This window comes from Balaenoptera borealis (genome assembly GCF_965194805.1).
Source record: "Balaenoptera borealis genome assembly, chromosome: 2".
In the NCBI taxonomy this organism is placed as follows: domain Eukaryota; kingdom Metazoa; phylum Chordata; class Mammalia; order Artiodactyla; family Balaenopteridae; genus Balaenoptera; species Balaenoptera borealis.
In genome coordinates this window covers 174,471,887-174,497,038 of record NC_138867.1, presented here as the reverse complement: position 1 = coordinate 174,497,038, position 25,152 = coordinate 174,471,887, and the positions used below count along the sequence as shown (strand labels likewise).

Genomic DNA, 25,152 nt, shown 5'->3' with positions numbered 1-25,152 from the left:
TCTCCAAGATGCCAGTATCATTTCCCTGTGACATTAATGATGATAAGCCATCTAGAGATCTTGGAGGCTTTGCTGAGCCAGAAAGGAAATGTCCGATGGTTCACATGGGGGTGGCATTTCCCAGCATAGGAAGGCTGTGTCTTCAATAAAACCAGAAGGGCCGTGGGTAGCTAGAGAAGAAGGAGCCGCAGCCACAGCTGAACGCAGGCACAGAGGGCAGCAGGCTGCGGGACCTCACACCAATGGGGGCAAATCTCTGCCCATGCCCAGGGAGCCAGGTGAGCCAAGAGGCCCAGGGCAGAAGTAGATGCCCAGGGCAGGGGTAGATGCCCAGGGCAGGAGTACATGCCCTTCTCAATACCAACGTTCACTCACTGCCTCCCACTCCAGTGAGTGATACAGCCTCATCCCTCCACCGCCCTTGCACGAATTCAGCACTTTTCCCGCGCTGTGCGTGCTGACTCACTCTTGCTCCATTCGCTACAGCACAGCGGGATCAAAAGCTGCCCCAGGATAACCCCGGGAAGATGTTCTGCCTGCCAATGACCCTGATGCTGCTTCTGTTGTCCTGCTCCTTGGTGCAGTCCTGACTGGAGGTAAGCTGGCAGGGCCAGTGGGAAAGGTGATCAGATAGAACCGGGCCCCCACACCTGGTCTTATTATAATTTTTTTTTTTAGCATCTTTATTGGAGTATAATTGCTTTACAATAGTGTGTTAGCTTCTGCTTTATAACAAAGTGAATCAGCTATACATATACATATATCCCCATATCTCCTCCCTTTTGTGTCTCCATCCCACCCTCCCTATCCCACCCCTCTAGGTGGTCACAAAACACTGAGCTGATCTCCCTGTGCTATGCAGCTGCTTCCCACTAGCTATCTATTTTACATTTGGTAGTGTATATATGTCCATGCCACTCTCTCACTTCGTCCCAGCTTACCCTTCCCGCTCCCCGTGTCCTCAAGTCCATTCTCAACGTCTGTGTCTTTTTTCCTGTTCTGCCCATAAGTTCATCAGAACCTTTTTTTTTTTTCAGATTCCATATATATGTGTTAACATAGGGTATTTGTTTTTCTCTTTCTGACTTATTTTACTCTGTATGACAGACTCTAGGTCCATCCACCTCACTACATATAACTCAATATCATTTCTTTTTATGGCTGAGTAAGATTCCATTGTATATATGTGCCACATCTTCTTTATCCATTCATCTGTCGATGGACACTTAGGCTGCTTCCATGTCCTGGCTATTGTAAATAGAGCTGCAGTGAACATTGTGGTACATGTCTCTTTTTGAATTATGGTTTTCTCAGGGTGTATGTCCAGTAGTGGGTTTGCTGGGTTGTATCGTAGTTCTATTTTTAGTGTTTTAAGGAACCTCCATACGCTTCTCCATAGTGGCTGTATCAATTTACATTCCCACCAACAGTGCAAGAGGGTTCCCTTTTCTCCACAACCTCTCCAGCATTTATTGTTTGTAGATTTTTTGATGATGGCCATTCTGAACTGTGTGAGGTGATACCTCATTGTAGTTTTGATTTGCATTTATCTAATGATGACTGATGTTGAGCATTCTTTCATGTGTTTGTTGGCAATCTGTATATCTTCTTTGGAGAAATGTCTATTTAGGTCATCTGCCCATTTTTGGATTGGGTTGTTTGTTTTTTTGTTATTGAGCTGCATGAGCTGCTTGTATATTTTGGAGATTGATCCTTTGTCAGTTGCTTTGTTTGCAAATATTTTCTCCCATTCTGAGGGTTGTCTTTTGCTCTTGTTTATGGTTTCCTTTGCTGTGCAAAAGCTTTTATGTTTCATTAGGTCCCATTTGTTTATTTTTGTTTTTATATTTCCATTTCTCTAGGAGGGAGGTCAAAAAGGATCTTGCTGTGATTTATGTCATAGAGTGTTCTGCCTATGTTTTCCTCTAAGAGTTTTATAATGTCTGGCCTTACATTTAGGTCTTTAATCCATTTTGAGTTTATTTTTGTATACAGCATTAGGGAGTGTTCTAATTTCATTTTTTTACATGTAGCTGTCCAGTTTTCCCAGCACCACTTATTGAAGAGGCTGTCTTTTCTCCACTGTATATTCTTGCCTCCTTTACCAAAGATAAGGTGACCATATGTGTGTGGGTTTATCTCTGGGATTTCTATCCTGTTCCACTGATGTATATTTCTGTTCTTCTGCCACCACCATATAGTCTTGATTACTGTAGCTTTGTAGTATAGTCTGAAGTCCGGGAGCCTGATTCCTCCAGCTCCGTTTTTCTTTCTCAAGATTGCTTTGGCTATTTGGGGTCTTTTGTGTGTCCATACAAATTGTGAAATTTTTTATTCTAGTTCTGTGAAAAATGCCAGTGGTAGTTTGATAGGGATTGCATTGAATCTGTAGATTGCTCTGGGTAGTATAGTCATTTTCACAGTGTTGATTCTTCCAATCCAAGAACTTGGTATAGTTCTCTATCTGTTTGTATTGTCTTTAATTTCTTTCATCAGTGTCTTATAGTTTTCTGAGTACAGATCTTTTACCTCCTCAGGTAGGTTTATTCCTAGGTATTTTATTCTTTTTGTTGCAGTGGTGAATGGGATTGTTTCCTTAATTTCACTTTCTGATCTTTCATTGTTAGTGTATAGGAATGCAAGAGATTTCTGTGCATTAATTTTTTATCCTGTTACTTTACCAAATCCATTGATTAGCTCTAGTAGTTTTCTGGTGGCATCCTTAGGATTCTCTATGTATAGTATCATGGCATCTGCAAACAGTGACAGCTTTACTTCTTTTTTTCCAATTTGTATTCCTTTTATTTCTTTTTCTTCTCTGATTGCCGTGGCTAAGACTTCCAAAACTATGTTGAATAATAGTGGCGATAGTGGACATCCTTGTCTTGTTCCTGATCTTAGAGGAAATACTTTCAGTTTTTCACCATTGAGAATGATGTTTGCTGTGGGCTTGTTGTATATGGCCTTCATTATGTTGAGGTAGGTCCCCTCTAAGCCCACTTTCTGGAGAGTTTTTATCATAAATGGGTGTTGAATTTTGTCAAAAGCTTTATCTGCATTTATTGAGATGATCATATGGCTTTTATTCTTCAATTTGTTAATATGGTGTATCACATTGATTGACTTGTGTATATTGAAGAGTCCTTGCATCCCTGGGATAAATCTCACGTGATCATTGTGTATGATCCTTTTAATGTGTTGTTGGATTCTGTTTGCTAGTATTTTGTCGAGGATTTTTGCATCTATATTCATCAGTGACATTGGTCGGTAATTTTCTTTCCTTGCAGTATGTTTGTCTCGTTTTGGTATCAGGGTGATGGTGCCCTCATAGAATGAGCTTGGGAGTGTTCCTTCCTCTGCAATTTTTTGGAAGAGTTTGAGAAGGATAGGTGTTAGCTCTTCTCTAAATGTTTGATAGAATTCACCTGTGAAGCCATCTGGTCCTGGACTTTTGTTTGTTGGAAGATTTTTAATCACAGTTTCAATTTCATTCCTTGTGATTGGTCTGTTCATTTTTTCTATTTCTTCCTGCTTCAGTCTTGGAAGGTTATACATTTCTAAGAATTTGTCCATTTCTTCCAGGTTGTCCATTTTATTGGCATAGAGTTGCTTGTAGTAGTCTCTTAGGATGCTTTGTATTTCTGCAGTGTCTGTTGTAACTTCTCCTTTTTCATTTCTAATTTTATTGATTTGAGTCCTCCCCCTCTTTTCCTTAAAGAGTCTGGCTAAAGGTTTATCAATTTTCTTTATCTTCTCAAAGAACCAGCTTTTAGTTTTATTGATTTCTGCTATTGTTTTCTTTGTTTCTATGTCATTTATTTCTGCTCTGATCTTTATGATTTCTTTCCTTCTACTAACTTTGGGTTTTGTTTGTTCTTCTTTCTCTTGTTCCTTTAGGTGTAGGGTTAGATAGTTTATTTGAGATTTTTCTTGTTTCTTGAGGTAGGCTTGTATTGCTATAAACTTCCGTCTTAGAACTGCTTTGCTGCATCCCATAAGTTTTGGATCATCGTGTTTTCATTGTCATTTGTCTCTAGGTGTTTTTTGATTTCCTCTTTGATTTCTGCAGTTATCTGTTGGTTATTTAGTAATGCATTGTTTAGCTTCCATGTGTTTGTGTTTTTTACATTTTTTCCCCTGTAATTTATTTCTAATCTCATAGCATTGGGGTCGGAAAAGGTCCTTGATATGATTTCAGTTTTCTTAAATTTACTGAGGCTTGATTTGTGACCCAAGATGTGATCAATCCTGGAGAATGTTCCATGTGCACTTGAGAAGAAAGTGTAATCTGTTGCTTTTGGATGGAATGTCCTATAAATATCAATTAAATCTATCTGGTCTGTAGTGTCATTTAAAGCTTGTGTTTCCTTATTAATTTTCTGTGTATATGATCTGTCCATTGGTGTAAGTGAGGTGTTAAAGTCCCCCACTATTACTGTGTTACTGTCGATTTCCTCTTTTATAGCTGTTAGCAGTTGCCTTATGCATTGAAGTGCTCCTTTGTTGGGTGCGTATATATTTATAATTGTTATATCTTCTTCTCGGATTTATCCCTTGATCATTATGTAGTGTCCTTCTTTGTGTCTTGTAACATTCTTTATTTTAAAGCCCATTCTATCTGATATGAGTATTTCTGCACCAGCTTTCTTTTGATTTCCCTTTGCATGGTATATCTTTTTCCATCCCCTCACTTTCAGTCTGTATGTGTCCCTAGGCCTGAGGTGGGTCTTTTTTAGACAGCATATATACAGGTCTTGTTTTTGTATCCATTCAGCGTGTCTGTGTCTTTTGGTTGGAGCATTTAATCCATTCAAGTTTAAGGTAATAGATATGTATGTTCCTATTACCATTTTCTTAATTGTTATGGGACTGTTTTTGTAGGTCCTTTTCTTCTCTTGTGTTTCCCACTTACAGAAGTTCCTTTAGCATTTGTTGTAGAGCTGGTTTGGTGGTGCTGAATTCTCTTAGCTTTTGCTTGTCTGTAAAACTTTTGATTTCTCCATCAAATCTGAATGAGATCCTTGCTGGGTAGAGTACTCTTGGTTGTAGGTTCTTCCCTTTCATCACTTTAAATGTACTGTTCCACTCCCTTCTTGCTTGTAGAGTTTCTGCTGAGAAATCAGGTATTAACCTTATGGGAGTTCCCTTGTATGTTATTTGCCGTTTTTCCCTTGTTGCTTTCAATAATTTTTCTTTGTCTTTACTTTTCATCAGTTTGATTACTATGTGTCTCGGTGTATTTCTCCTTGGGTTTATCTGCCTGGAACTCTCTGCACTTCCTGGACTTGGGTGGCTATTTCCTTTCCCATGTTAGGGAAGTTTTTGACTATAATCTCTTCTAATATTTTCTCAGGTCCTTTCTCTCTCTCTTCTCCTTCTGGGACCCCTATAATGTGAATGTTGTTGCATTTAATATTGTCCCAGTCTCTTATGCTGTCTTCATTTCTTTTCATTCTTTTTTGTTTATTCTGTTCCATGGCAGTGAATTCCACCATTCTGTCTTCCAGGTCACTTATCCGTTCTTCTGCCTCAGTTATTCTGCTATTGATTCCTTCTAGTGTATTTTTCATTTCAGTTATTGTATTGTTCATCTCTCTTTGTATGTTCTTTAATTCTTCTAGGTGTTTGTTCTTTCATTCTTCTAGGTCTTTGTTAAACGTTTCTTGCATCTTCTTGATCTTTGCCTCCATTCTTTTTCCAAGGTCCTGCATCATCTTCACTATCATTATTCTGCATTCTTTTTCTGGAAGATTGCTTATTTCCACTTCATTTAGTTGGTTTTCTGGGGGTTTAGCTTGTTCCTTCATCTGGTACATAGTCCTCTGCCTTTTCATTTTGTCTATCTTTCTGTGAATGTGGTTTTCCTTCCATGGGCTGCAGAATTGTAGTTCTTCCTGCTTCTGCTGTCTGTCCTATGATGGATGAGTCTATCGAAGGGGTTTGTGCAAGCTTCCTGATGGGAGGGACTGGTGGTGGGTAGAGCTGGGTGTTGCTCTGGTGGGCAGAGCTCAGTAAAACTTTAATCCACTTGTCTGCTGATGGGTGGGGCTGGGTTACCTCCCTGTTGGTTGTTTGGTCAGAGGCAACCCACCACTGGAGCCTACCAGTGCTCTTTGGTGGGGCTAATGGTGGACTCTGGGAGGGCTCATGACATGGAGTACTTCCCAGAACTTCTGCTGCCAGTGTCGTTGTCCCCACGGTGAGCCACAGCCACCCCCGCCTCTGAAGGAGACCCTCCAACACTAGCAGGTAGGTCTTGTTCAGTCTTCTGTGGGGCCAGTGCTCCTTCCCCTCGGTCCTGATGCACACACTACTTTGTGTGTGCCCTCCAAGAGTGGAGTCTCTGTTTCCCCCAGTCCTGCTGATATCCTGCCAGCAAATCCTGCTAGCCTTCAAGGTCTGATTCTCTAGGAATTCCTCCTCCTCTTTCCGAACCCCCAGGTTGGGAAGCTTGATGTGGGGCTCAGAACCTTCACTCCAGTGGGTGGACTTCTATGGTATACGTGTTCTCCAGTTTGTAAGTCACCCACCCAGCAGTTATGGGATTTGATTTCATTGTGATTTTCCCCTCCTACTGTCTCACTGTGGCTTCTCCTTTGTCTTTGGATGTGAGGTATGTTTTTGGTGAGTTGCAGTGTCTTCCTGTTGGTGATTGTTCAGCAGTTAGTTGTGATTCTGGTGCTCTCACAAGAGGGAGTGAGTGCACATCCTTCTCCACGATATTGAACCAATCTCCTCCTGTTGGACATTTTGATGTTCTGTTTTGAAAAATGTCTATTTAGTTCTTATTTTTTCATAGGATTGTTTGTTTTTTGTTATTGCGTTGTATGATTGCTTTATATATTTTGGATATGAACTCCTTTTCTGGTAGATGATTTGCAAAATTTTTCTCCAAGTCTGTAGGTTGTCTTTTCATTTTGTTAATTGTTTCTTTTGCTGTTCAGAACCTTTTGAGTTTGATGTAGTCTCATGTTTTGACTTTTGCTTTTCTTGTTTGTGCTTTCAGCATCATATCTGAAAAATCATTGTCAATACCAATGTCAAGGGACTTCTTCCCTATGTTTTCTTTTGGGGGTTTTATGGTATCAGGTCTTCTGTTTAAGTCTTTGATCTATTTTGAGTTAATTTTTCTGAGTGGCATGAAATAGGGGTTCAGTTTCATTGTTCTGCATGTATTTATCCAGTTTTACCAACACTATTTGTTAAAGAGACCATCCTCTGCTCATTGGGTGTTGTTGGATCCCTTGTTGAATATTAGTTGAGCTCGAAAGCTTTTCAGCATGGTTTTCTTGGTCTGTGAACACAATAGTAAATAACTCCAAAAAAGCATTTCCTGTTTAATTCTTTACATCCTTCTGATTACACTCTGAGAACATTCTGGTTTGGTGCTACTATGTCTCTAACACTTTTCATATAACATCCTTTAGAAAACGAGAAGGAGTGTCTTGCACTCAAAGCCTTCACTAGGCAAGAGTACTTGCTAGGATTTAAACAATGTTCTTTCATTTTCATGACATTCTCTTTTTACTCTTTTCTTCTGTATCAGTTGGGGTTCAGGTCGGAAAATGAAAAACATACTCTGGCTGTCACCCTTATCTATGTCAAGTGGTTTTGGTTACCAGATGGGACAGGGAGGGGGGAGGGACAAATTAGGAGTATGAGATTAACAGATACAAACCGCTAAACAGAAAATAGATGTGCAACAAGGATTTACTGTGTAGCACACGGTATTATACCCAATATCTTGTAATCACCTCTAATGGAATATAATTTGCAAAAAACACCCCAAATCACTATCCTGTACCTTTGAAATGAACACATTATTGTAAATCAACTATAAAGACGCAGATGTAGAGAATGGACTTAAGGACACGAGGAGGGGGGAGGGTAAGCTGGGACGAAGTGAGGGAGTGGCATGGACATATATACACTACCAAATAGATAGCTAGTGAGAAGCAGCCACATAGCACAGGGAGATCATTTCGGTGGTTTGTGGCCATTAGGGGGTGGGATAGGGAGGGTGGGAGGGAGACACAAGAGGGAGGGGATATCGGTATATATGTATGCATATAGCTGATTCACTTTGTTATAAAGCAGAAACTAACACACCATTGTAAAGCAATTATACTCCAATAAAAATGTTTAAAAAAATAAGAAAAAACCCAGAATAAGATATCATCTTACACTTGTTATATTGGCTATTATCAAAAAGGCAAGAAACAATAGGTGATGGTGAGAATGTGGAGCAAAGGGATCCCTCATGCACTCTTGTTGGGAATGTAAATTAGTGAAGCCATTATGGAAGAGAATATGGATATTTCTAAAAAAATTAAGAATAGAACTATCATGTGATCCATCTATCCCACCTCTGGGTATTTATCCAAAGAATTGAAAACACTAATTTGAAAAGATGTATACACCTGGATTTTCATCAGGGCATTATTTACAATAGCCAAGACATGGAAAAATCTAAGTGTCCATCAAGGGAGGAATGGATAAAGAAGATGTGAGGTATATATCTATCTATATCTATATCTATATCTATCTATCTATCTATCTATCTATCTATCTATCTATCTATCTCACCCATAAAAATTTGTGACAATATTGATGGATCTTGAAGATATTATGGTGAGTGAAATAAGTCAGATGGATAAAGACATATACCATATGATTTCACTCAATATGGAATATAAAAAACTAATAAACAAAGAAAAACCAGAATAAATGCACAAACCAAACCAAACAAAAACAAACACGTAGATACAGAGAACAAAATAGATGTTACCAGAGTGGAAGGAGGGAGGAAGGCAAATTGGGTAAAGGGGTCAACTGTATGATGATGGATAGAGACTAAATTTTTGGTGGTGAGCATGCTGTACGTTACACAGAAGTAGAAGTATAGTGTTGCACACATGAAACTTATACGATATTATAAATAAATGTTACCTCAATAAAAATAACTTAAAAAGAAAGGAGACATAAACATTATAGAAAAACATAAAACATCTGCTTCATGGCTGAATAGCTTGGCCATGTTATTTAACCTCTTTATGCCTTTCTTTCTTTCTTTCTTTCTTTCTTTCTGTCGTAAGAACCTCAGTTTTATTTATTATGAGGATAACACTGTTTGGAACCTGTTTCCTTCTTTGCTTTGACTACTAGGAAACTCAGTTCAAGTTAGAGACCACCTCAAATAACTAATTGGAATGTTATGACAAACACAGTACAATAATCTCATATACCATACTATTAATCCAATTAAAGTATAAGGTTCAATAGCTTTCAGTATATTCACATAGTTGTGCATCCATCACCACAATCAATTTTAGAACATCTTCATTACTCCAAAAAGAAATCCATACCCCTTAGCTATTGCCCTTCAACACCCCCCTTCCCCCAGTCCTAGGCAACCACTAATCTACTTTTTGTCTCTATAGATTTGCCTACTCTGCCTATTACAAATTTGCCTATTACATATAAATGGAATCATACAGTATGTGGCTGTTTGTGACTAGCATAATAGTTTCAAGGTTCATCCACTTTGTAACATGTATTAGTACTTTCCTTTTTATTGACAAATAATATTTCATTGCACAGAGACACCACATTTTATTTATCTATTCAAAAGTCAATGAACTTTTGGGTTTTTCCCACTTTTTTCTAATATGAATAGTACTTCTATGAACATGAGTGTACAAGGTTTTGTGTGGACGTATGTTCTCGTTTCTCTTGGATATACACCTAGAAGTGGAATTGCTGACTCTTATGGTAATTCTATGTTTAACCAATTGAGAAACTGCCACTGTGTTTCCATCTTTGCTTTGAGTGTTTTTATGCCTCTGTTTCTTAAATTTGGAAAATGGGGATGCCATAAGTACCTAGCTCATACATTTATTGAGAGAATTAATGGCTCACATATATACCTGTTTATATAATTATAATCTTAGAAGACTACCAGGGGAAGAGTAAGTACTGACTAAATCTTAGTTATTATGAACTACTATACTACCATTATAATAATGTTATATAAATAACATACTATAAATATTTTACTACCACTAAAATTAATTTAGAAAGCTAGAATAATTTTTAAAAGACAACATTACATTGTACAGGAATAGACATATAAAACAGTGGAACAGAATAAGAGTCATGGAACAGACCCATGTATAAATAAACTTATTATATTAAAAAAGGTAACAATGCGAATCAGCAGACTATTCACTGAATTGTGTTGGGAGAATTAGTTAGTCCTTAAAAATAAATTTTACCACAACATGTCTATTACAATGGATAAAATCCAGAACACTGACAACACTAAATGCTGGCAAGGATGTGGAACCATAGGAACTCTCATTCATTGCTGGTATTGCAAAATTGTACAGCTGATTTGGAGGGCAGTTTGGCAGTGTCTTACAAAACTAAACATACTCTTATTATTATATAATCTAGTAATCACTTTCCTTGGTATTTACCCAAACGAGTTGAATACTTAGGTTCACACCAAAAATTGCACACAGATTTTTAAAATTTTTTATTTTTATTTTATTTTATTGGGTCTTGTTTTTTATTATTTATTTATTTATTTATATATTTTTTATTGAGGTATACTTGTTTTGCAATGTTGTGTTAGCTTCTAATGTACAGTGAAGTGAAGTTCCCTGTGCTATACAGCAGTTTCTCATTAGTTATCTATTTTATACATATTAGTTAGTGTATATATGTCAATCCCAAACTCCCAATTCATCCCACCACCCCTCTTTCCTCCTTGGTGTCCATACATTTGTTCTCTACATCTGTGTCTCTGTTTCTGCCTAGCCAACAATTTCATCTGTACCATTTTTCTAGATTCCACATATATGCATTAATATACGATATTTATTTTTCTCTTTCTGACTTACTTCACTCTGTATGGCAGTCTCTAGGTCCATCCACCTAAATGCCCATCGACAGACGAATGGATAAAGAAGATGTGGTACATATATATGATGGAATATTACTCAGCCATAAGAAGGAACGAAACTGGGTCATTTGCACACAGATGTTTATAGCAGCTTTATGCATAACTGCCAAGACCTGAGGGAACCAAGATGTGCTTGGGTAGGTGAATGGATAAATAAAATGTGGTACATCCAGACAATGGTATATTATTCAGCGCCAAAAATTTGAGTTATCAAGCCATATAATGGTATATTATTCAGACTCAAAAAAAGTCGAGGAAATCTCCACATTTCAAATGTGAATCTTGAGCAGCTGCAGAGAGACCGAGAAGTCTCTACTGCTAATTCAAGGAAAGAAGTCCCACTATGAGAAATGACCTGCTGTGTTAAAGAGTGACATGGCACATGAGCCAGAGGGTAACTCTTTGTTGAACCACAATACTGAGTGCAGAGCCCAGGGCAAATGTGTATTCCATGGTCACACTGGTTAAATGATCCCCCATGGGCATGAGGGGGGGGGGGATTTAAGCTCGACCATACTTCATAGTACTTATAATTTGTTGAAAATATCTGTATTCAAGAGAATGACAAATACTGTATTATATCCCTTTAAGTGGAATCTTAAAAAGGTACTCGTAAAAATAGAGAGTAGAATGGTGGTTGTCGGGGGCTGAGGGGTGGGGGAATTGGGACAATGTTGTTTAAGGCACAAATTTGCAACCAGTAGATCAACCAGAAGATAAACAAGATCTGGGTGTCAAGAACACGGCACTGTGAGTATAGACAATAATTCTGTATTATCAACTTCAAAGTAGCTAAAAGACTAGATCTTAATTGTTCCCACCCCCAAAAAAAGATACGATAATTAAGTGACATGATAGAGGTGTTAGCTGACACTGCAGTGGTACTCATACTGCAATATATATATATCACTTCAGCACGTTGTATACCCTAAACTTACACACTATTATATGTCAATTGTATCTCAATTAAAAAATTCCCTTGACAAATTTATAGCATTTCAGAATATGAATTTATGCATTAAAAATAGCAATTTATAATACATAATGGACACTAGTTTATGGTGATACCGTTTTGTACAACAATAAATGTAATTAAAATACATAAGTAATAGTCAAATAGGCAAAGTTTTAGAAAAGAAAATATGTGTATTCATACATAAGTTGAGTAGTAAACTATACATCATTTTCTCTAAAGTTGAGTTCAATCTTTCTCTATACTTGTGTAGTAAAAACATCCCATGTTACCATGCAGTGGGAAGATGCGGAAAAAATTTCAGTCAAACTGAGGATCCCAGAGCATCCTCCTTTGCATACTATACTGCATGTTTCATGTTACCCCTCAAATACATTATCTCATTACAGCCTTACAATGGGGGATCAGGGCAGACAAACTCACAACTCCACTTGACAGAGGGGAAACTGAGGCTCAAAATTGTTGCATGACTCATCCAAGATCACACAACTTAGAAGGGCCAGGCTTCCAATGTAGGACTTTTCTGATCCCCAGGTCTCTTCAACCCAATGCTTCACACACCCTTTTCCTGCAGTGGGTTTTGTGGGTCCCCCATCCCAGGAGGACTAGCCCAGTTTCAAATCAATCACTCCATCATCCTAAGAGCCTTTAAACCATAGGTGGGCAAATGAAGCCCACCATACACTGGAGCGTGCATCCTTGCGACACTGATGTAATATTTCTGTAGATTCAGGACTACTTCGTGATTTTAAAGTTTTGGTCTTGCTGGAGTTCCTGAGTAACTCTTTCACACTGGTGCCGAGATGCTCCCCTTCCCTGGCAGCAAGGAATCTCTAGATAAGAATACAAGCTAGCCTCTTTCATTTTCTTCATTAAAGAGCAACTTGGCCTCTGATCCTGTAGGTATCCAAATCAAAAGAGCACCTGGATGTGATTGGGTATGCACAATGAGTCGGGCACCCAATGTCTTCTGCTGACTTATTATGATTCCTTAGGCTATCAGCTTCCTGAGGTCAGGAAGTCTGTCCATCTTGCTCACCATCACACCCAGCACCAACATGGTGCTTGGAAGATACAGTTGATTGACATATATTTCTTGGGTGGGCCAGTGCAATCCCCAGAATACTGAACAAACCAAAATGTTGGCTTATAATGTTTACTGTGAGAAACCTCATTGCCATCCAAAGCAGTGGGAAACGGTGTGTGGGAGGCTGTGTTTGGGGTCAGAATGACCTAGTTAAATCTTGCCTCCCATTTTCCCACCTAATTAGATAGACATCTTATAGGTATATTCCACATCTGTGTAAATACTAGGGTGTTCAGAGCTGTGACATCTATATGTCACATTAGGTATATCCACTAATAAAGGACCGTTAAACAAATCTTGGTTCATTCATACGTGGAACGCAGGCAGCCATAAAGTCCATTTAATCCTTGGACTTTATCAGCATCCTGCTCTCCCTGGCGATCCCATCTTCTGTCATGGTTTTCTGTACCTTGTGCACACAGGTGATCCTCAAATTCTTATCTTTTTCCCTATCCAACTGCCGACTCAATATCCCCAAGTGGGTATCTAGGAGGCATCTCAAACTTAATGTGTCCAAAACCTTGGATATTCTTGTTGCCACTTTCATCCTTTCTCTTTCTCTCTTCCTCACTCTCTCCCTCCCACCTTCCCTTCTTCTGTCCCTACCTCCCTTCTCTTCTTTCTCTCCTTCTCCATTTCTCTCTTTTCCTCTCCCAACCTCTCTCTTCCCCCCTTCTTCTTCCTCTTCTTCCCCTTTTTCTTCTTCTTCTCCTTCCTCTTCCTCTCCTTCTCCTCTTTCTTTCCCTTCTTCTCCCTCCTCATCCCTCTCCTCCTCCTCCTCTTCCCATTTTTGGGGGTGATGAAAATGATCTAGAACTAGATATAGATGGTGGTTGAATAACATTGTGAATGTGCTAAATGCCAATAAATTGATCACTTTAAAGTGGTTAATTTTAAGTTATGTAAATTTCACGCCAAAAATAAAAACGAAACAAAAGCACAACAAAATCCCACAATAGTACTCTTATTTTATGTGTTTGTGTTTGTTCACTTGCCACATGCATACAGAGGTCTGTAAGGATGCCCATCAAATTGATCATTGTGATCGCATGGCCGGCCACTGCATGACTTTTAGCCTGGTTTGCAGCATTTCAATTATTTAACAAGAAGGAACACATATTTGTGTGCTGATTTTTAAAATTTTAAAAAGACATGTAATTGAGCAAATGCCCTGAATGGGCAAGAAAGCAGGTGGAGAGGCACGTTGGGCAGCCTCCTCAGCCGCAGTGGGCAATGGCAGGGCTGCTCTCCTGACCATGTCAGCAGCCAGAGCCCCAAATCCCAAATTTGGAGAGCGTTAGACTCTGCTCAAGCCCCTGAGAAGCTCAGGTAATTGACTCACCCCTGTCAGGCAGGGAGGGAGGGAAAGTGAGGACAGTCTCCCTGAGGTTGCCCAATGCCTCCCAGGGTCCCCAGGGGTCTTGCATACCTTGGGGACCCTGGGAGGGCAAATGCAGAGACAGTGGGACCACAGAGAGGGAAGGCAGCAGGCAGGGAGCAGAGACAGCATAAATAATGGCGGCGTGGCTCAGGTAAGCTCCCCACCCGGCTGGCACGATCAGGGCGGCAGGCTGCTTGCCTTGCAGCTCTCACTTGTAAGGCCCTCAGCTGCAGGGAAACACCAAACTAAGACCTCCAGCTGGAGTGAGGCAGAAGCAGGTGCAGAGTCTGGAGCCCCAGGTGAGTCATCTTCCCTCCCTTCCACTTGACTAGGAGAGACCTGGGGAACCAGCATATGCCACAGACTCAGAGAAGCCACCCTGCTTATAAAACTCCTTGTGTAACTTGAATTTATGAGGTGGGACCAGAAGGCAGTGGTCGACTTCCTGGGTTCAAAGTAATGTGATGATTGCTTTGCAGGACAAGTGAGGAAACTGAGGTGCAGAGAGAGAAGAGCTACTGCTCTAAGTTACCCTGAAACCCCGTCTGACTTTTAACCGCTGTCCCCACTCCGTTCTGGTGAAAAACCAAAGGTGAAATGATTGTCGGGAGGCAGAGAAAAGAGACAAGAGAATTTAGGATGCAGAGGCGCCAGTCACCCACCGAGGGTGTAAATTATTAGGGAGGCACCAGGGTGGGCAGGTGTGGTGATGGTAAGGAGTCAAGGATGAAAATAGGGAGAAAAAAGGGAGGCAGGAGGTGTCTGAGATGGGAGGGAGGATGCAGAGAGGGGAACCCAAACAGCTTCACTGAGAAGAGAGAGCCAGGATGGGGGAAGACCCGTAAGGCAAGGTGGAGACGACACAGACCTAGCCTGTGCTTCTCAACCAGGGGCAGTTCTGCTCCCGAGGGGACGCTTGACTATGTGTGAGGGTACTTCTGATTGTATACAATTGGGAGATGATACTGGCATCTAGTGGGCAACAGCGACACTGCTCAACATCTTATAATACACAGGACAGCCCCAGCCACAAGAAATCATCAGCACCTAAAGTTTCTAATGTTCAAGTTGGAAAACTCTGCCCCAGGGGATATGTGTGGACAGGATTTGTCCATGGGTGGGCTTGGTCCCTGAGTTCCTGGGTGGAGACTGGCCCCACTGTGGGTTCCTCTAAGTGCCAGATAGCCAGGTCGCTCTCTCTGGGGCTGTTCAGTTCACTTACAGAGGAACGTGCTAGGTGTTCTCCTGGAGGATCAATGCCGGGACACTTCAGTCTATTTCTCTGCCATCCTGGACTGACACCCATCATAGTTCTAAGGGTTTTTATTTTCCTTAAAATAATTAACAGACTTTACTTCTTGGAGCAGTTTTAGGTTTACAGAAAATTGAGCAGATAGTGCAAGGTATTTCCACATACCTCCTCTCTCCATGCACAGGCTTCTCATTAACATCCTGCATTCGTGAGGTAACTGTGTTACAGCTGCTGAACCAATATTGACACATTATTATTAACTAAATAACACAGTTTATATGAGGGTTCACTCCTGGTGCTGTACATTCTATGAGTTTTCACAAATGCCCAATGTCATGTATCCCGCACTATAGTATCATGCAGAGTTGTTTCACCACCTTAAAAAAAACCAGAGTTCCACCTATTCATCTCTCTGTCTCCTTCTGAATCCCTGACAACCACCAATCTTTTTACTGACTCCACACTTTTGCCTTTTTCCAGAATGAACAGACACCAATCTTACCTGTCTTCTGCATCCCCATCATCCCAGAAGTTGTATATGCAGCCCTGGACCACCTTCCCAAGACACGGTGAGCTCTTGTCTTCTCATAGTTCCTCTCTCTTTCTTTATTGATGACTGTGGATTTTTGTGATCTAATTAATATAGGGAGGGAATGTGTGACTGGTCTGGTATGGTGAAGCTAAGAACTCCCTGGTCCTGGGAGTGGCTCTGACATCCATTAACAGCCACCAGTAAGTGGTGAGTATAACATGTTAGGAAAAGATAGGCTTAGGGGTCATTCAGATGTAGATTCAGATCCTGGCTCCCCCACTCAGGAGCCATGGTCTCTTGGAGAAGTGTTGTGTCCTCTGTGGGATGCGGCTGTAACTTCCATAAAACAGGGATCACAGCAGGTGCCTCATAATATTGGGGTACAAATTTAATAAGAAATGTATGAGCACAGGTGCCAACATCCAATTAAGAGTAGCTATTCTCATCAAGAACTCAAAATCCAGTGCTAGAGAGAGTTGCATCTCCAACACGACACATTATAATGATGGTCATGGAAAATATAAAAGCAAGGACTTTTAGACTCACTCAGGAGTTGTTTTGGAAGCACACAGGAATGAATGACTAAATCTCTGTTGGGAAGAGATGTCCAGGAAGGTTGCACAGAGAAAGTGACATTTAAGTTGAGTCTTAAAGATAAACAGGTGTTTGCCAGTTGGAAAAGGGGAGGAACCAAGATCCGGGTAGAAGGAACAGCTAAGGAATTACAACTGTACTCTGTAGATTATTGGTTCTTAACTGGGGGCAACTTTGCCCCCATTGGGACATTGGCAATGTCTGGAGATGTTTTTGGTTGTCACTACTGAGCAGGGAGCTACTAGCCTCCTGGTGGTGAAAAGCAGGGATGCTGGTAAACACCTTAGAGTGCACAGGACAACCCCCCATAGCAAAGAATTATCTTGCCCCAAATATTGAGAAATCTTACACTGGATGTTGGAGAGCTATGGGAAGCTGAGAGCACAGCCCGCAAGATCCCGGTCTCACCCATTCAGTCTCTTCTTTGAGGCTGTTGTTTCAAAGTCGTTGACTCTGACTCATGCCATCTAGGAACTCAGAGTATCAGGACTGAGTGTGGCCATTGGGGCTACTGTCCTGGGGACATAAGGCAGGTGCTGACCCAGAAGTGAAGGAAAGAAACAAGTGACTGCAAGGGAGGGAGGCCAAGAAACTCTGGAAACCGGTGATGTTTGGGGAATGCAGCCTCCAGGGACAAAAGTGTCTGGTTCCCCCATTTTGTTTTGTTCTCAACCTGTCAGGGCTTGATCTAGGACATGAGCCCATTTAAAAGGGCCTTCATTCAGTTTCTTATTTTTTAAATTGTGGTAAATACACATAAGAGAAAATTTACCATTTTCTCCATTTCATAACATACAATTAATTCAGCGGCAGTAAGTACACTCACGATGTTGTGCAACTACTACCTCTTTCTAGTTCCAGAACCTTCTCAGCACCCACAAAGGAAACCCCATATCCATTAACAGTCACTCTCCATTCTCCCCTTACCCCAGCCCATGGCAACCACTGATATGCTTTTTTTTTTTAACATCTTTATTGGACTGTAATTGCTTTACGATGTTGTGTTAGTTGCTGCTGTATAACAAAGTGAATCAGCTATACGTATACATATATCCCCATATCCCCTCCCTCTTGCATCTCCCTCCCACTCTCCCTATCCCACTCCTCTAGGTGGTCACGAAACACCGAGCTGATCTCCCTGTGCTATGTGGCTGCTTCCCAATAACTATCTATTTTACATTCAGTAGTGTATATATTTCCATACCACTCTCTCACTTCATCCCAGCTTACCCTTCCCCCTCCCCGTGTCCTTAAGTCCATTCTCTACATCTGCATCTTTATTCCTGTCCTGCCCCTAGGTACTTCAGAACCCATATATATGTGTTAGCATACGGTATTTATTTTTCTCTTTCTGACTTACTTCACTCTGTATGACAGACTCTAGGTCCATCCACCTCACTACAAATAACTCAATTTTGTTTCTCTTTATGGCTGAGTAATATTCCACTGTATATATGTGCCACATCTTCTTTATCCATTCATCTGTCGATGGACACTTAGGTTGCTTCCATGTCCTGGCTATTGTAAATAGTGCTGCAATGAACATTGTGGTACATGACTCTTTTTTTTTTTTTTTTTAATACAGCAGGTTCTTATTAGTCATCAATTTTATACACATCAGTGTATACATGTCAATCCCAATTGCCCAATTCAGCACAGCACCATCCCCACCCCCCTGTGGTTTCCCCCCTTTGGTGACCAACATTTGTTCTCTACATCTGTGTCTCAACATCTGCCCTGCAACCCAGTTCATCTGTACCATTTTTCTAGGTTCCACATACAGGCGTTAATATACGATATTTGTTTTTCTCTTTCTGACTTACTTCACTCTGCATGACAGTCTCTAGATCCATCCACATCTCAACAAATGACTCAATTTCGTTCCTTTTTATGGCCGAGGAATATTCCATTGTATATATGTACCACACTTCTTTATCCATTCGTCTGTCAATGGGCATTTAGGTTGCTTCCATGTCCTGGCTATTGTAAAAAGTGCTGCAATGAACATTGGGGTGCATGTGTCTTTGTGAATTATGGTATTCTCTGGGTATATGCCCAGTAGTGGAATTGCTGGATCATATGGTAATTCTATTTTCAGTTTTTTAAGGAACCTCCATACTGTTCTCCATAGCGGCTGTATCAATTTGCATTCCCACCAACAGTGCAAGAGGGTTCCCTTTTCTCCACACCCTCTCCAGCATTTGTTGTTTGTAGATTTTCTGATGATGCCCATTCTAACTGGTGTGGGGTGATACCTCATTGTAGTTTTGATTTGCATTTCTCTAATAATTAGTGATGTTGAGCAGCTTTTCATGTGCTTCTTGGCCATCTGTATGTCTTCACTGGAGAAATGTCTGTTTAGGTCTTCTGCCCATTTTTGGATTGGGTTGTTTGTTTTTTTGTTATTGAGCTGCATGAGCTGTATATATATTTTAGAGATTAATCCTTTGTCCGTTGACTCGTTTGCAACTATTTTCTCCCATTCTGACGGTTGTCTTTTCGTCTTGTTTATGGTTTCCTTTGCTGTGCAAAAGCTTTGAAGTTTCATTAGGTCCCATTTGTTTATTGTTGTTTTAATTTCCATTACTCTAGGAGGTGGATCAAAAAAGATCTTGCTGTGAATTATTACAAAGACTGTTCTTCCTATGTTTTCCTCTAAGAGTTTTATAGTGTCCGGTCTTACATTTAGGTCTCGAATCCATTTTGAGTTTATTTTTGTGTATGGTGTTAGGGAGTGTTCTAATTTCAATCTTTTACATGTAGCTGTCCAGTTTTCCCAGCACCACTTACTGAAGAGACTGTCTTTTCTCCATTGTATACCTTTGCCTCCTTTGTCATAGATTATTTGACCATAGGTGCATGGGTTTATCTCTGGGCTTTCTATCTTGTTCCATTGATCTATGTTTCTGTTTCTGTGCCAGTACCATATTGTCTTGATTACTGTAGCTTTGTAGTATAGTCTGAAGTCAGGGAGTCTGATTCCTCCAGCTCCATTTCTTTCCCTCAAGACTGCTTTGGCTATTTGGCATCTTCTGTGTCTGAATAGAAATTTTAAGATTTTTTGTTCTAGTTCTGTAAAAAATGCCATTGGTAATTTGATAGGTATTGCATTGAATCTGTAGATTGCTTTGGGTAGTATAGTCATTTTCACAATATTGATTCTTCCAATCCAAAAACATGGTATATCTCTCCATCTGTTGGTATCATCTTTAATTTCTTTCATCAGTGTCTTATAGTTTTCTGCATACAGGTCTTTTGTCTCGCTAGGTAGGTTTATACCTAGGTATTTTATCCTTTTTGTTGCAATGGTAAATGGGAGTGTTTCCTTAATTTCTCTTTCAGATTTTTCATCATTAGTGTATAGGAATGCAAGAGATTTCTGTGCATTCATTTTGTATCCTGCAACTTTACCAAATTCATTGATTAGCTCTAGTAGTTTTCTGGTGGCAGTTTTAGGATTCTCTATGTATAGTATCATGTCATCTGCAAACAGTGACAGTTTTACTTCTTCTTTTCCAATTTGTATTCCTTTTATTTCTTTTTCTTCTCTGACTGCAGTGGCTAGGACTTCCAAGACTATGTTGAATAATAGTGGTGAGAGTGGACATCCTTGTCTCGTTCCTGATCTTAGAGGAAATGCTTTCAGTTTTTCACCATTGAGAATGATGTTTGCTGTGGGTTTGTCGTATATGGCCTTTATTATGTTGAGGTAGGTTCCCTCTATGCCCACTTTCTGAAGAGTTTTTATCATAAATGGGTGTTGAATTTTGTCAAAAGCTTTTTCTGCATCTATTGAGATGATCATATGGTTTTTCTTCTTCAATATGTTAATATGGTGTATCACATTGATTGACTTGTGTATATTGAAGAATCCTTGCATCCCTGGGATAAATCTCACGTGATCATTGTGTATGATCCTTTTAATGTGTTGTTGGATTCTGTTTGCTAGTATTTTGTCAAGGATTTTTGCATCTATATTCATCAGTGATATGGGTCTGTAATTTTCTTTTTTTGTAGTATCTTTGTCTGGTTTTGGTATCAGGGTGATGGTGGCCTCATAGAATGAGTTTGGGAGTGTTGCTTCCTCTGCAATTTTTTGAAAGAGTTTGAAAAGGATGGGTGTTAGCTCTTCTCTAAATGTTTGATAGAATTCACCTGTGAAGCCATCTGGTCCTGGACTTTTGTTTGTTGGAAGATTTTTAATCACAGTTTCAATTTCATTACTTGTGATTGGTCTGTTCATGTTTTCTATTTCTTCCTGGTTCAGTCTTGGAAGGTTATACATTTCTAAGAATTTGTCCATTTCTTCCAGGTTGTCCATTTTATTGGCATAGAGTTGCTTGTAGTAGTCTCTTAGGATGCTTTGTATTTCTGTGGTGTCTGTTCTCCTTTTTCATTTCTAATTTTATTGATTTGAGTCCTCTCCGTCTTTTTATTGATGAGTGTGTAATGGTTTATCAATTTTGTTTATCTTCTCAAAGAACCAGCTTTTAGTTTTATTGATCTTTGCTATTGTTTTCTTTGTTTCTATTTCATTTATTCCTGCTCTGATCTTTATGATTTCTTTCCTTCTGCTAACTTTGGGTTTTGTTCGTTCTTCTTTCTTTAGTTCCATTAGTTGTAAGGTTAGATATTTTATTTGAGATATTTCTTGTTTCTTGAGGTAGGCTTGTGTAGCTATAAACTTCCGTCCTAGAATGGCTTTTGCTGCATCCCATAGGTTTTGGATCGTCATGTTTTCATTGTCATTTGTCTCTAGGTTTTTTTTGATTTCCTGTTTGATTTCTTCAGTGATCTCTTGGTTATTTAGTAACGTATTGTTTAGCCTCCATGTGTTTGTGTTTTTTACGTTTTTTTCCCTGTAATTCTTTTCTAATCTCATAGCGTTGTGGTCAGAAAAGATGCTTGATATGATTTCAATTTTCTTAAATTTACTGAGGCTTGATTTGTGACCCAAGATGTGATCTATCCTGGAGAATGTTCCGTGCGCACTTGAGAAGAAAGTGTAATCTGCTGTTTTTGGATGGAATGTCCTATAAATATCAATTAAATATATCTGGTCTATTGTGTCATTTAAAGCTTCTGTTTCCTTATTTATTTTCATTTTGGATGATCTGTCCATTTGGTGTAAGTGAGGTGTTCAAGTCCCCCACTATTATTGTGTTACTGTCGATTTCCTCTTTTACAGCTGTTAGCAGTCGCCTTATGTATTGAGGTGCTCCTGTGTTGGGTGCATATATATTTATAATTGTTATATCTTCTTCTTGGATTGATCCCTTGATCATTATGTAGTGTCCTTCCTTGTCTCTTGTAACATTCTTTATTTTAAAGTCTATTTTATCGGATATGTGTATAGCTACTCCAGCTTTCTTTTGATTTCCATTTGCATGGAATATCTTTTTCCATCCCCTCACTTTCAGTCTGTATGTGTCCCTAGGTCTGATGTGGGTCTCTTGTAGACAGCATATATATGGGTCTTGTTTTTGTATTCATTCAGCAAGCCTGTGTCTTTTGGTTGGAATATTTAATCCATTCACGTTTAAGGTAATTATCTATATGTATGTTCCTATGACCATTTTCTTAATTGTTTTGGGTTTGTTTTTGTAGGTCCTTTTCTAATCTTGTGTTTCCCACTTAGAGAAGTTCCTTTAGCATTTGTTGTAGAGCTGGTTTGGTGGTGCTGAATTTTCTTAGCTTTTGCTTGTCTGTAAAGCTTTTTTTTTTTAAATTAATTAATTTATTTATTTTTGGCTGTGTTGGGTCTTCGTTTCTGTGCGAGGGCCCTCTCCAGTTGTGGCAAGTGGGGGCCACTGTTCATCGCGGTGCACGGGCCCCTTACTACCGTGGCCTCCCCTGTTGCGGAACACAGGCTCCAGACGCGCAGGGTCAGTAATTGTGGCTCACGGGCCTAGCCGCTGTGCGGCATGTGGGATCTTCCCAGACCAGGGCTCAAACCCATGTCCCCTGCATTGGCAGGCAGACTCTCAACCACTGCGCCACCAGGGAAGCCCTGTAAAGCTTTTGATTTCTCCATCGAATCTGAATGAGATCCTTGCTGGGTAGAGTACTCTTGGTTGTAGGTTCTTCCCTTTCATCACTTTAAGTATATCATGCCACTCCCTTCTTGCTTGTAGAGTTTCTGCTGAGAAATCAGCTATTAACCTTATGGGAGTTCCCTTGTATGTTATTTGTTGTTTTTCCCTTGCTGCTTTCCATAATTTTTCTTTGTCTTTAATTTTTGCCAATTTGATTACTATGTGTCTCAGCATGTTTCTCCTTTGGTTTATCCTGTATCGGACTTGCTGCGTTTCCTGGACTTGGGTGGCTATTTCCTTTCCCATGTTAGGGAAGTTTTTGACTATAATCTCTTCAAATATTTTCTCTGGTCCTTTCTCTCTCTCTTCTCCTTCTGGGACCCCTATAATGCGAATGTTGTTGTGTTTAATGTTGTCCCAGAGGTCTCTTAGGCTGTCTTCATTTCTTTTCATTCTTTTTTCTTCATTCTGTTCCACAGCAGTGAATTCCACCATTCTGTCTTCCAGGTCACTTATCCGTTCTTCTGCCTCAGTTATTCTGCTATTGATTCCTTCTACTGTAGTTTTCATTTCAGTTATTGTATTGTTCATCTCTGTTTGTTTGTTCTTTAATTATTTTAGGTCTTCGTTAAACATTTCTTGCATCTTCTCGATCTTTGCTCCATTGTTTTTCCGAGGTCCTGGATCATCTTCACTATCATTATTCTGAATTCTTTTTCTGGAAGGTTGCATCTCCACTTCATTTAGTTGTTTTTCTGGGGTTTTATCTTGTTCCTTCATCTGGTACATAGCCCCCTGCCTTTTCATCTTGTCTATCTTTCTGTGAATGTGGTTTTTTTCCAAAGCCTGCAGGATTGTAGTTCTTTTTGCTTCTGCTCTCTGCCCTCTGGTGGATGAGGCTATCTCAGAGGCTTGTGTAAGCTTCCTGATGGGAGGGACTGGTGGTGGGTAGAGCTGACTGTTGTTCTGGTGGTCAGAGCTCAGTAAAACTTTAATCCACTTGACTGTTGATGGATGGGGCTTGGTTCCCTCCCTGTTGGTTGTTTGGCCTGAGGCCACCCAACACTGGAGCCTACTTGGGCTCTTTGGTGGGGCTAATGACAGAATCTGGGAGGGCTCACCACAAGGATTACTTCCCAAAACTTCTGCTGCCAGTGTCCTTGTCCCCACGGTGAGCCACAGCCACCCCCCGCCTCTGCAGGAGACCCTCCAACACTAGCAGGTAGGTCTGGTTCAGTCTCCCCTGTGGTCACTGCACCTTCTCCTGGGTTCCGATGTGCACACTACTTTGTGTGTGCCCTCCAAGAGTGGAGTCTCTGTCTCCCCCAGTCCTGTCAAAGTCCTGCAATCAATTCCCATTAAGCTTCAAAGTCTGATTCTCTAGGAATTCTTCCTCCCGTTGCTGGATCCCCAGGTTGGGAAGTCTGACATGGGACTCAGTACCTTCACTCCAGTGGGTGGACTTCTGTGGTATATGTGTTCTCCAGTCTGTGAGTCACCCACCCAGCAGTTAAGGGATTTGATTTTATTGTGATTGCACCCCTCCTACCGTCTCATTGTGGCTTCTCCTTTGTCTTTGGATGTGGGGTATCTTTTTTGGTGAGTTCCAGTGTCTTCCTGTCAATGATTGTCCAGCAGCTAGTTGTGATTCTGGTGTTTTTGCAAGAGGGAGTGAGAGCATGTCCTTCTACTCCACCATCTTGGTTCCTCTCCACATGACTCTTTTTGAGTAATGGTTTTCTCGGGATATATGCCTAGTAGTGGGATTGCTGGGTCGTATGATAGTTCTATTTTTAGTTTTTTAAGGAACCTCCATACTGTTCTCCATAGTGGCTGTATCAATTTACATTGCCACCAACAGTGCAAGAGTGTTCCCTTTTCTCCACACCCTCCCCAGCATTTATTGTTTCTAGATTTTTTTGATGATGGCCATTCTGACTGGTGTGAGGTGATACCTCATTGTACTTTTGATTTGCATTTCTCTAATGATTAGTGATGTTGAGCATCCTTTCATGTGGTTGTTGGCATTCTGTGTATCTTCTTTGGAGAAATGAATATTTAGGTCTCCTGCTCATTTTTGGATTAGGTTGTTTGTTTTATTGTTATTGAGCTGCATGAGCTGCTTGTATATTTTGGAGATTAATCCTTTGTCAGTTGCTTCATTTGCAAAGATCTTCTCCCATTCTGAGGGTTGTCTTTTTGTCTTTTTTATGGTTTCCTTTGCTGTGCAAAAACTTTAAAGTTTCATTATGTTCCATTTGTTTATTTTTGTTTTTATTTCCATTTCTCTAGGAGGTGGGTCAAAAAGGATCTTGCTGTCAACCACTGATAT

At 40.1% G+C, this 25,152-nt stretch overlaps 2 protein-coding genes across 3 annotated transcripts in view; one reads left to right on the top strand and one right to left on the bottom strand.

The window, feature by feature from the left end:
• Positions 1–25,152, bottom strand: part of LOC309624703 (olfactory receptor 7G1-like) — a 220,844-nt gene that overhangs the window by 137,942 nt on the left and 57,750 nt on the right. The gene's annotated exons all lie outside the window — the stretch shown is intronic.
• The window catches only part of LOC309624702 (olfactory receptor 10H1-like), an 88,656-nt gene that overhangs the window by 53,486 nt on the left and 10,018 nt on the right, over positions 1–25,152 (top strand). The window contains exons 3-5 of one of the 2 annotated variants that reach the window (XM_082383094.1): positions 487–622; positions 4,218–4,507; positions 10,922–16,228. The gene's annotated coding sequence lies outside the window, so the exon portion shown is untranslated. The remainder of the gene's footprint in view (positions 1–486; positions 623–4,217; positions 4,508–10,921; positions 16,229–25,152) is intronic. The other variant, XM_082383093.1, reaches the window with a different exon arrangement.